Here is a 12598-nt window from a genome sequence, read left to right as displayed (position 1 = left end):
GAGGGGGTGAGTCAATGAGCCAACACAAAAAACGGTTCTTTTTAGAACCACAAGTACTCAGGTCAGTTGGGCAGACAACTCTAACTATAGATATAATTGTTTTAATGGTTTTTTTTAGTGCAAAATCTTAGAGGAGAAAATGTGTACACAGATTCACAAACAAAATCCTCTCTTAAAACTGTACTTGTCATTCTGCTCAACGTTCTGCAAAGAGAACAAATGAAGCCAGAAAAAAAAAAATTATGAACCATGATCTTAAAACGAAACACTTTTTTTAAAGCAAAATTGTTGTTTTCTCAAAAATATAAGCACCACACGGAAAATGTGTGTGATAAGAAAAAATAATGATTGGTACTCAATTGCAAGGTTTCGCAGTAAAGTTACTGCACGAACTGCAGTAACTTATCTTTTGTCAATTAATAGGTAAGCATGCAATAAATAATGTATTGAGACATATATTTCGAAAGATGTTAAAATGAAAAATGGTGACACGTTTTATAATGGGTATTTTATTTTAACCTCACTAAAAAAAAACGTGTTGTGAAAATTGTGTTGATTTGGTAATGCCAAACCACATTGCACAATATCGTATGTATTCTTATAATGCTTAAAACTAATTTCTGTCTTGTTGAAAAATATATTATATATTTGTTCATTATACAAAAACAAACCAAAGTTGTAATCATAGCCTGATTTGGAAGGTGGTATCCCTACTCATGATCAACTATTGTTGAACTCGCAGTGCACACACCTCTGTTCACTCACGAACTGAACAATGAGGCGGAAAGGTCGTGACCAGCTGCAACACTTCTCTCGGAACTGATGTCATTCATTGCATCAACAAAAGAAATAGTAATACAATTTTCAGAAGAGATGAGGAAAAGAAGAAAACTACATTGATCGCGTCAACGCACCAAACAGGATTAGGGTCTTTGAATTGCATAACTTTGAATGACTATATAGGAAAGCTGACTTTGGAACATTTCAGTTTGATTATACGCAATGCGATGCATAGGCAAAACCAAACAACATCACTGACCAACACAATCTACCACACGAACATCATTACACACTAGATTTAAATAATTAAACCCTACTATAGGGGAGTTTTAAAAAGTGGAAAGGTTACCGTTTTTATAATTAGAGAAAGTAGTAATTGGAAGAAAATAAGTTAATGGGTGCTTAGCCCAGTAAATAACTCAAGTTCCAAGTAGTACAGAGTGAATGATTGAGATAACAATTGAGTGAACGTTTAGCCTCCTGGAGATGAATTAATGTTTGCGAAAAGAGTGGATACACAAAAAATTAATTATTGGGAAATAAAACAACAATGAATGAGATAACACTTGGATGAGCGTGTCCTCCTGGAGAGGGAATGATCGTTTGCAAAAGCATTGGATACAAACATTATTATGAAATAAAACAACATAACAAAAATAAGGGTTATGAAGTAAATAAAAAGAAAACATTTTCTAGGCTTGTAGTTTTTAGTCTTTTAACGTATATTGTTTCTCTTCTCACACTAAGTCTTTCAAATTCTTACATTCAAAGTGTAGCTTTGAAGCCTCTTTCCCCTCTTGTTTACACCCATAATACTCAAGTTCATGCGGAGTTTCGTAGATTCATATAAACCACATAATCTTTCTTGGTTCTGAGATCATTAATTAATGCACAGTTCTTTGATTGTGTCTCGTTTACACTCTTCACACAAGGAAATCATTCTGTGTGAATCAGATATTCAACCGAATGCAATCCGGACGTGATAAAGGTGTTTTCGTACATAATGTTGAGAATTTAACAGTTGAATTAAATTGAATGTGTTATAAGATGAAGTAAACTTGTAAACTTCGTATGAGGTGGTCTGCCATTTGATCTTCAACTTTAACTTGAGAACTCGGCTTTCTTCATTTGCCACCATCTATTCTCTTGTTTGAAGATACTGTAGTGCTCTGCCACTGATGTCTTGAAGTCATGAAGACCCAGCAGGAATGTTCTCTTTCTCTTTCTCTGCTCTTAATTGCATTCATCTTGTGTTGAGTCTTACTTTGAATGATTGCATTTGCCAACATGACATCTATAGTTTCTTGTTTGAAGAAAATTGCAGCATCCATTTCAGTGAGCCCTATCTATGTCTTATACATATCACATTCAGTAGATATATATTCTACATGTATTTAAAAGGTAAGTAAATACATGGAAAATTTTTCTTCTTCTTTTTGTACTTTTCTCCCATACTATGTTCTGCATAGTTTGTTGCATATAGTGGGTTTATGTTTTAGACTTTATTGTAAATTAGTTTTTGCAAGTAACAAAACTAAGTGTACGTGATTTTAATAAGGCTGATCTAAAAATAAATGTAGTTTGTTATTACTCTGTGACACTTCAAGGCACCTTGTTAGGGCTGTTCTTCTCACCTGTGGGAAATCTTGCCCACAGTTCCCCTCCAAACACTTCTTCGTTTTTCCTCACCCCATAGAATCTCTCTACACGTGACCCTCAATCTCTTTTTCTTTGACACCCCCCCCCCCATCCCATGACATAATTCCTTGTCAGGGATACACACCAACTCAAGGTAAGTGTGTGTACATGACTTGGTATGTTTACAGTGTCAGAAATACTTACAACTTCTTATGTCTTTAGTGGTTAACACTTTTGTAAGTAGTTTAATTATGCAAGTACGTGTAAGGTGCAAGTTTAATAAGCATGGTAGTAAAGCTAGTTATAAAGTCTGAGTACAACATGTCTTTATTGGGTGCAAACTATGTGTTTACTATTTATTTATGGATTGTTGTTTTGAACATGTCCTGTGTCATCCCACATTACTCTTGCCCGTTGACGTAAGACAGTTTTGGGGCTGTCTGTCAATTCTTACTTCTTATAAAATTACTCTTATTTCTATGACTCTAAAATTGGATCGCTTTTTCTCTATGATACAATTTTATGACAACTATTTTGTCAGTATTAACCAACTCATGGTAAGTTTCTGTACAAATAAAACAAAAATGGGTATGTTTTACCAGTGTCATTTATTAACAACTTGTTATGTCTTTCTTTATGGTATATAATAGGTGCGGTCTGAGTCTAAAACAGTGTTGTGGTTAATATGTTAAAGTATAGTTTTAATTAGTTAATAGAGGAAAGTATGTAAGTATAAGCATGATAAATCAGTAAGTGTAGAAACATTTTGTGCAAGTTAGTGTGCTCTTTAAATTTTTCCGAGAACTTTGACTTTTTTCCTTTCTCATCCCACAATGTCTCTGGTCCTAGCATAATGTGTGAAATAGTGAAGAAACAGTTTCTTTAGGCTATAATCTCGTCTTGAAAATCCTTTCTTTAATATTTTTGTATATATATAAAACTGTAAAAAAAAGTCTCTTCTCAATCTATTGACTCTGAATCTCATTGTCTAAAATGCAATCCCGCATGGCAGTTTGGTTTTGTCAGGAATAACAAACTCAAGGTAAGTTTCTGTAAAAACTATGTCTGGGTGTGTTTACTATAATGATAGCGTCAGAAATATTTACAACTTGTTATGTTTTACAATCTGTTAATATCTTATGTGTGCTCTGAGTCTAAAACAGTATAATTCTAGTCGTTAATATTTTGTGTAAGTAGTTAACAGGGTACAAGCATATAGCATGATAAACGATTAAGTTTAATGGTGTAATTTTGTTTTTTGTGTTATTATTATTATTATTATTATTATTATTATTATTATTATTATTATTATTATTATTATTATTATTATTATTATTATTATTATTATTATTATTATTATTATTATTATGATGTCCCCAAATTTGGAAACTTTTCCTTTGTCATCTCATGATATTGTCCATATGGCCTCTTTGTGCAAGATAGCGACGAGACAGTTTCTGTGGACTGTCGTGTCCGGCCTCTTGGAAATCCTTTCTTTTTGTCTTATAAAAAATGTCTCTTCCCAATTTATGGACTTTTGATCTCTTTTTGCCGATGCAATCCCGCATGATAATTTACTTTTGTCAGGGATGATCAAATTAAGGTAAGTTGCTGTACATATGGGTATACTAGTGTCAGAAATATGTACAACTTGCTAAGTCTTACAATCTGGTAATACCTTAGGTGTGCTCCGAGTATAAAAAAAACCCCAGTATAATTGGGGTGGTTAATTTTTTGTTGGTAAGTAGTTTTGTTATAAGAATTAGTATGATAAATGAGTAGGTTGAGTGCAGTCTATACGGTGCAAATTATTAGGCTTTTATATTTACCCCAATTTGGACACATTTCTTTTCTCATCCCATAATATCTCTTGTCCTTGGCCAGTTTTGGCCTATTGGTGTAAAATAAAGACGAGACAGTTTCTTTGGACTGTCATTTCCGGCCTCTTGGAAATCTTTTCTAAAAAAATGTCTCTTCGTAATCTGTGGATCTCTTTGTCTAAGTTGCACTCCCGCATGACAAATTTGGCTTTTGTCAGGGATAACAAACTGAAGGTAAGTTTCTGTAAATGTCTGGGTAAGTTTACCAGTGTCAAAAATTCTTACAACTTGTTATGTCTTACAATCTGGTGTTATATTATGTGTGCTCTGAGTATAAAACAGTATAATGTTAGTGGTTAATATTTTGTGTAAATAGTTAATTGGGTACAAGCATTTGCATGTTAATGAGTTAGTGTAGTCTATAATGGTGTAAATTATTGGGCTTTTTTTGTTATGATGTCCCCCAATTTGGAATGTATCTTGTTCTTAGGCTATTCGTGTGAAACAGAATGAGATAGTTTCTTGAGCTTTCATTTCATCTTGGAAATCCTTTCTTATCTTATCTTTCTTATCTTATTTTTTTAAATGTCTCTTCTCAATATATGAACTCTGTGTCTCTTTGTCTATTATGCACTCCCGCATGACAGTTTGCTTTTGTCAGGGAATACAAACTAAAGGTAAGTTTCTGTAAATATCTGGGTAGGTTTACCAGTGACAGAAGTATTTACAACTGTTTATGTCTTACAATCTGTTCATATTTTATGTGTGTTCTTGGTATAATTTAAGTGATTAATATTTGTGTAAGTAGTTAATAAGGTACATGTACAGGTATTAACTCGACAGTCTATTTGGTCAAGTTATTGGGCTTTTTATATTTCCCCAATATTGAAACTTTTCCATTCTCATCCGCAATAATGTCTTTTGTCCTTGGCCTATTGGTGTGAATTGTGAGGAGACAGTTTCTTTTGGCTGTCATTTTAACTTGGAAATCCTTTCTTTTGTCTGTCTACAATTCACTTTCATGACAACCTGTTTTGTCAGGGTCAACCAGCTTTAAAGGTAAGGTACGTTTCTGTACATGTTTACAGTGTCGGAAATATTCACAACTGGTTATGTTTTACAATCTGGTAATTATCTTAGTTGTGCTCTGAGTTTAAAACAGTATAATTTTGGTGGTTTATATTGTTGTAAGTAGTTAATTTGGTACAGATATATCCGTCTGCATGGTTAAAGAGTAAGGTAGTCTATATCGTGCAAGTTATTGGGCTTTTTGTATTTTCGCCAATTTCCTTTCACCCTATATGTCACTTGTCTTTAACCTATTGAGGTGAGATACGAGGCAGTTTCTTTGGGCTGTCACTTTTATGACAGTCTGTTTTGTCAGGGACAACCACCTAAGGTAAGTTTCTGTACAATTTACAGTGTCAGAAAAATTTGGTATGTCTTCTGCTAATAATTATCATATATTATGTGTGCTCTTGTATAATTTTAGCAGTTTATATTTTGAGTAAGTAGTTAGGTACAGGTATGTCAGTATGCATGATAAAATAGTAAGTGTAGTCTATATCGTGCAAGTTATTGATTTTGATTAATATTTTCCCCCAATTTGGAAACCTGTCCTTTCTCATCCCATAATGTCGCTTGTCCTTAACTTAATGAAATGAGATACGAGACAGTTTCTTTGGGCTAACGTCTCACCTTGGAAATTGTTTCTTTTGTCTGTCTGAGAGTCACGTTCAGGACAATATGTTTTGTCAAGGTCAACGGGTAAAGTAATTTTCTGTACATGTATGTGTATTAACAGTGTCAAAAAGATTTACAACTTGCTTATGTCTTACAATCTGGTAATACCATATAGGTGTGCTCTGAGTATACAACAGTAATGTTTTAGTGGTTAATATTTTTGTAAGTAGTTAATTGAGGTACATGTATATTAGTGTACTTTACAAATGAGTAAGTGTAGCCTGTGGTGCAATGTATTGTACCATTTTATATCTTTCCCCAATTTGAGACACTTTCCTTTCATCCCAAATGTCTCTTATCTTTTTTAACCCATTGAGGTGACTGAGATACGAGACAGTTTCTTTGGGCTGTCATCTCATGTTGGAAATACTTTCTTTCGTCTGTCTAAGACGCATTTTCAGGACAACCTGTTCTGTCAGGGTCAACCATGACCAGTGTTACATGTGTAAGTAGTTAATAAGTATATCAGCATAGCATGGTATGGGTAAGTGTGGTCTCTGGTGCAAATTAATGATTGTAACACCCCCCCCCCCCTTGGAAAATTTTCCTTTCTCATCCCGATGTCTCTTGTCCATCGATGTGAGATAATTTCGAGACAGTTTCTCCTTTTTTTGCTTATCTTACAATGTCTCTTATCTTCTGTATCTAAAGATAGAGAAGGAAAGATACATTTTTAGAATAAGAAAATAATGGACGCTGGATCTCTTTTTATGATGCATAATCCCTACCCCACCTCTGCACATTCTCTCGTCATTGAGCATTTAATGTATGTTAATATTTATTGGAAGACTTAGGGCCTATGTACATAGTGAAGATTGAGTTTGTTTTCTACTTCTAAGTGTTTTCTCTCTGGTCAATTTGTCAACCCATTGCAAGGTATCAGTGTTTCTTCAAGAGGTGTCTATTTGGGCTTTCCAAAAAGACAGATCCTCTCCTGTGGGTGTAAAATCCTACTTGGTGGATATGAATTAAGAAAGAAAATAGATGGTGCACAATCTATTTCTTCCTCAATTCAGATTCCTTGTCTCTGCTAGCTACCCTATTTCTTACATTCATTTCCGAATCTTTGGCATTGTCATGAATTAGGTAAGTGTGTGCGAATAATGAATAAAGGATACTAAACACATCGGATGATACTCTTAAGAACATGAAGCAGAGGATAAAGTAAAGATCCTTGTGTCAGACAAGAGACAATTGAGTATAGGTTAAAACAATAATTGAATGTGAGCCAGGGAGAAACATGGAAACGGCAACGGTGAAGGACAGTTATCGCCAGGACCACTACTTTTGAAGACCCCTAACCACTTTTTATTTTATTTCAAAACCTAAGCAGATTCATGGGCTATTTATTGTATGTTTTACTAAATAAAATAGCAAGTAATTATTTAGTTGGTTAATAGTTATTTTATTTAATAATGAGGAGATCGTGCTGAAAGAGTGTGTGAGTTAATGGATGGGTGATGGATGCAGGATGCTGAATTAAAATGGAACTTGAGTTAATTAGTTTAACTATTACTTAAATAAAATCTAGGTATTAATAAAAACATTTCCACCAAACATAACACTCCAAAACAAACATTCACGCAACATACAACAGCAAACGCATCCCATTGCTAAACGCTAAAGCGCAGCTTTGGACAAAACTGAGCCCTCACATGCTCAAAGATGGAAAATGAGACGAGGTTATCATACCGTTCTGAATGATGTCCTTAACACTAATTGACTCAGATCACTTATCAAATGTGAGAAATCTTCAGGCTTTGACACCACGCCCAACAAAGATATCTCCAACGTCAGTGTCGAATCGACCACGCCCATGTATTTGTTTTTTCGTCACATCAACCAAGAAATCATCAACACGAGTTGTTTAACCACGCCCATCAAAAACACACAGAAAACATCGATGTGGACGCGACATTGAACCAAGCCCATGACATTTAACCAGAAACTCATCAATGTGAATGTGTCAATCAACCACGCCCGTCAATTAACTACGCATACCAAGGACAACGAAATAGAAATCATCAATGTGTGTGCGTCCATTACCACTCTCAGAGGGGATTATGTGAATGCAACTTGCACACTGTGAAGAGAAAGGATGGACAATAATGCTTATCCAACTGTTTAGTGGAGTAAAACATGCTAAACAAAATAAATGTTGCTTTGTGTCAAAACTAAGGCAAACACATTATTATGTTCACGTTTTGACTCTCTAATATTAAATTGGTGTTAAGCTGGTGTTACTTTAAATTGTATGCAATTTTGCAATACTGTTAGCTTCAACTGTTTGGTGGAGTAAAACATGCTAAAACAAAATAAATGTTGATCGTGTGTCTAAACCAGAGCAGACACGTTAATATGTACACGTTTTAACTCTAGTGTTATAGTTTAATTTGTAGGCAATTTTGCAATACTGTTAGCTTTAACCTCATGGTCACTGTTTTAAAGTAGTCAATAGTTAATGTGTTAATGATGCGTAGAGGAAATTATGTGCAATGTTTACAACTCTTCAGAGCCATTGAGTCACCACAATCGCAGTGTTTGTTATCGACACAGAACCTAACGTCGAGGGCGCACTTGTCACCTGGAAACAGCTTATCAATTCCAAAGGAGAAAACATTTGTATGGAACAACTATAGGGACGTAAGAGGGAACGTTTTTGAACAATGAGGGCAGCATAACTACCACCCCGGTTTGACATTCATATTCAAACACAACACATCGAACAACACCCAAAACCATTTTACACGGATGAAGCACTAACTTTATAAATGTTCTTAAATTTTGTTCAAATAAACTGATATAAATGAAACTCGTATGAAGAGAAGGAGTAGAATGTGAATGTGGCAGTGTTAACAGTATACGATAATAAATAATTCAGTAAAATTATAAACGAATAAATAAATCATGGTTTATTAAATAACTCTTGGGATGTACCTTTTTTAACCAAAGGGTAATTTGAATAGTGCAAGGTTCCGGAATGGTCTCTGTGGTGCCGAACCATTGTACATAGATCTTCAAAGGCGTCTTTACTCTTTGATCTACCAGCCTGAGGAGAAGATGAGAAAAGCTGTCGGGTTGGCGAAGTGGTATCTTTCCTCGGCTTCAAACTCTAGGACCCTGGTTCGACCCACGCCAAGTGCTCTACCTGGGTTAGATTTCCAGTCCCTGCCTGACTGCTTTGGTTTGCCATTGATTCATTCTTCAGGGTTTTCCTCCCACATCTAAAAATGAAACTTATTTTCTTTTCTTCAGACATTTTGTTCTTGAGTAGTAAAGTGATTAAGTTCGCTTTTTTTCTGAGAGTCCTTAGTTTCAATATCAGAAAAATGAAATGAATCAAAAGTCTGATAATATGTTTTGGAGATATCTTCAAGTGCTCTTGTCTTCTGAACTGGTTACGTTGGTCCGTGTTTATTTATATTTATAGATAGTTCTTTAGCGTAAAGGCAAATATCAATTTTAAAAATAATAACTAATTTCTAAAAGTTTGCCTATGGATCAACGTTAAATAAAAACACAAGGGTGCGTGCAGTGTGAATGTTTGGTTGGTTCGATTGATGGGTAACAATTACTAACTTCAATAAACTAGCCATTTAGTTAATTTATTAATAGTTCATTAATAGTAAAGCCAATACTAAGATCATTCAGTCAAACATAATTTCATAAAAACACAACTCATCGTCAACACGTGCGTGCCAAGCGAATGTTACAGAGTAAAGGAACAATGAAGATGAACCATTAACTTTATGTCTTTGGACCACTTTGTCACTCGATGGGTTTAAACTTCAGGAAAATCAGCAAGATGCGCAACTGGATTTAGCTTGTACTAATGATTTAGACTCAATACAATGACACATTGGACACTTCTGTGGATACAATTCACTTGATATACCTCGATGGATATACCTCACTGGATATTTCTCACTGGATATACCTCACTGGATATATCTCACTGGATATACCTCAATGCATACCTCGTTGAATACCACACTGGATATACCTCACTGGATGTACCTAAATGGATGTACCTAAATGGATGTACCTCAATTGATGTACCTCAATTGATATACCTCAATGGACATACTTCACTGGATATACCTCACTGGATATACCTGAATGCATACCTCGTTGGATACCACACTGGATATACCTCACTGGATGTATCTAAATGGATGTACCTCCAATTGATGTACCTCAATTGATATACCTCAATGGATATACCTCAATGGATATACCTCATCACTGGATATACCTTGATGGATACACCTCACTGTATACTTAAGCAGAGATGGACTGCATCGTCCACAATCTGGGAAACATAATAAGTATATACAAAATAAACCACCAAGTCTTTGTTGAGAAAGAGCAGCAAATTACGAACAAATGTATAGTAAAACGGTACCATTACAAACTTTAAAAACTGTGTTAACAAAAATCATTATGTTATGCTCTATTTTGTTTATAGTTTCATTTAATATAAACTAAGGAACAATTATTTCCCAACGAGAAACAGGTGAACAACTGTTCGGGACATTTGGAAGTAAGCAATTCCTCACATCAATACTTGTGCCTTCTACAATTGAAGTAAAAACAGCAAAAACATCTTCAAACGAGAAGCTAGAAGTGAAAGCACACGAAGACACTATAGCAAGTGGTTTCTTGTAATGAACCTTGCCTTTATAGAAAGCAGCAGAACTGCCAGTCGATAAGGACAGTGGCAAGGACTTTTCAAATTACAGCTTGTCACAGAACAAGATACACGATCGAGCGCATGACAAAAACATACAAATTAAACACTTATCAATTGAAAACAGTCATAAAAATGCTAAGAAAAACGAAAACAACATCTTAATTGTCGTTGATAAATTTAATAGATTAGGTTAGATAAAAACGTATGCGAGAAATCAGATGAATGGAAAGAGATTGGTTTCTAGTGTTAATAGATGGGTAAAAACATTTAAATAAACAAACTTAGGTATAAATTAATAAGTAATTTGAACTATAGGAATTCGATCAGAGTAAACCTGGTTGTTATTGGTGGGAACCGCTCACAAGGAAGGACGCCTGTCTTCGTGGTCAAGTTGTACATCGCATCATCTCCTCTCTTGACACGGATTATACCCTATCTCAAGAATGGGTTTGTCTGACTACTTTTAATATACTTTTTTCTTTCTATTTCGCGGTTCTCAAACTCTTTCATAATTTCTTCTTCCTTTGCCATGTATTTCAGTGTTCCATTTTTGGTATACATTGGTGTCTTGATTCAAAATCACATTCCTTCGACTATTATTTGGATACATGCACCGGGTAACTTCTCTCTTATAGAAACCTTTAGGCACTTATTTTCTTTCTCCTATCATATTAAAATATTTCGTTTTATCTTGAAAGAGAAGATACATAGACAAGTTTTGGTTTGCGGAAAAGGTAAGTCTGTAGAATACGGTTACGACATGCCAACTGTACGGGACTAGACTACATTTGGCGTGACTTTATCATCTTCTTCTTTGCAAGATACTCTAATTGTATAACTTTCTTTGTTCCTGGATGTTGATTGAGACTTTATTTATATGTGAAAATTGCTCAAGATTATACTTCCGGGTACTAAAGGTCAAGACTTGGAACAACACATGAAGGCTATTACACTAAAATTTCGACGTCAATGAGGGGGAATATCTACTTTAAATCCATGCTCAGGGAAAAGATGTTCGCAAGTGGGCTTAAGACTGCCAGTGTTGTCTTTTTTCTTGGCGAAGGGTGTAGGACATCTTCAAGATGAACAGGGATGCGAGCTTAACCAACATGAGATACAACTTTTACCTGCATACCACAGGGAAACTCATCTCATTGAATCATTGTCCAGATTGAAAATAAATATCAATGTAAATATGGCTGACATTTTACATGCCTCTGAAACAAAAAGGACCCGATTTGCAAGATAAACGTCTTCTTTGGTAGTGGCACAGAGTCGCCTGTAATTTATAGGTTTGTTTAATGTACAATAAACTAATTATGTCTAGTTTAAACGTAACAAATATTATGGGAGTGATAACTTGATACGACACGAGTGAGTGAGTGGTACAGATTAAATCGATGTTTCAGATGAATGAATTTTGATTGGTTGAAGGCGAAAGTGTGATCGAAATAGTCAACAAACACATTGGGGAGGGGTTGCTGTTAGTTAGTTTAAACAAACACAATTAATATTGATTGACACCACCTTTACAAAACATCAAACATTATACTCATTCAGTCAATCAGACAACACCGTCTTGCGCTTTAAACACGTGACATCAATTAAAGTTTTCGCACTGCAAACGGGAATTTAAAACATTACGTCATCACGTGAGCCTCAAAGGATGCACCAATCAGGATCGCGACTGAGAGGATTCAGCGTCACTTCATGAATAACCATCACCCGCTCTGGAAACTGGAATGAAAAACATGAAGTCATCGCGTGTGCCTCAATGGATGCGCCAATCGCGACTGAGAGGAATTAGCGTCACTTCATGAATAACCATCACCCGCTCTGGAAACTGGAATGAAAAACATTACGTCATCGCGTGTGCCTCAAAGGATGCACCAATCGCGACTGAGAGGATTTAGCGTCACTTCAT

This window comes from Asterias amurensis, chromosome 19 (assembly GCF_032118995.1).
Source record: "Asterias amurensis chromosome 19, ASM3211899v1".
Classification (NCBI taxonomy): domain Eukaryota; kingdom Metazoa; phylum Echinodermata; class Asteroidea; order Forcipulatida; family Asteriidae; genus Asterias; species Asterias amurensis.
Note: the sequence above shows the minus strand (reverse complement) of the source record.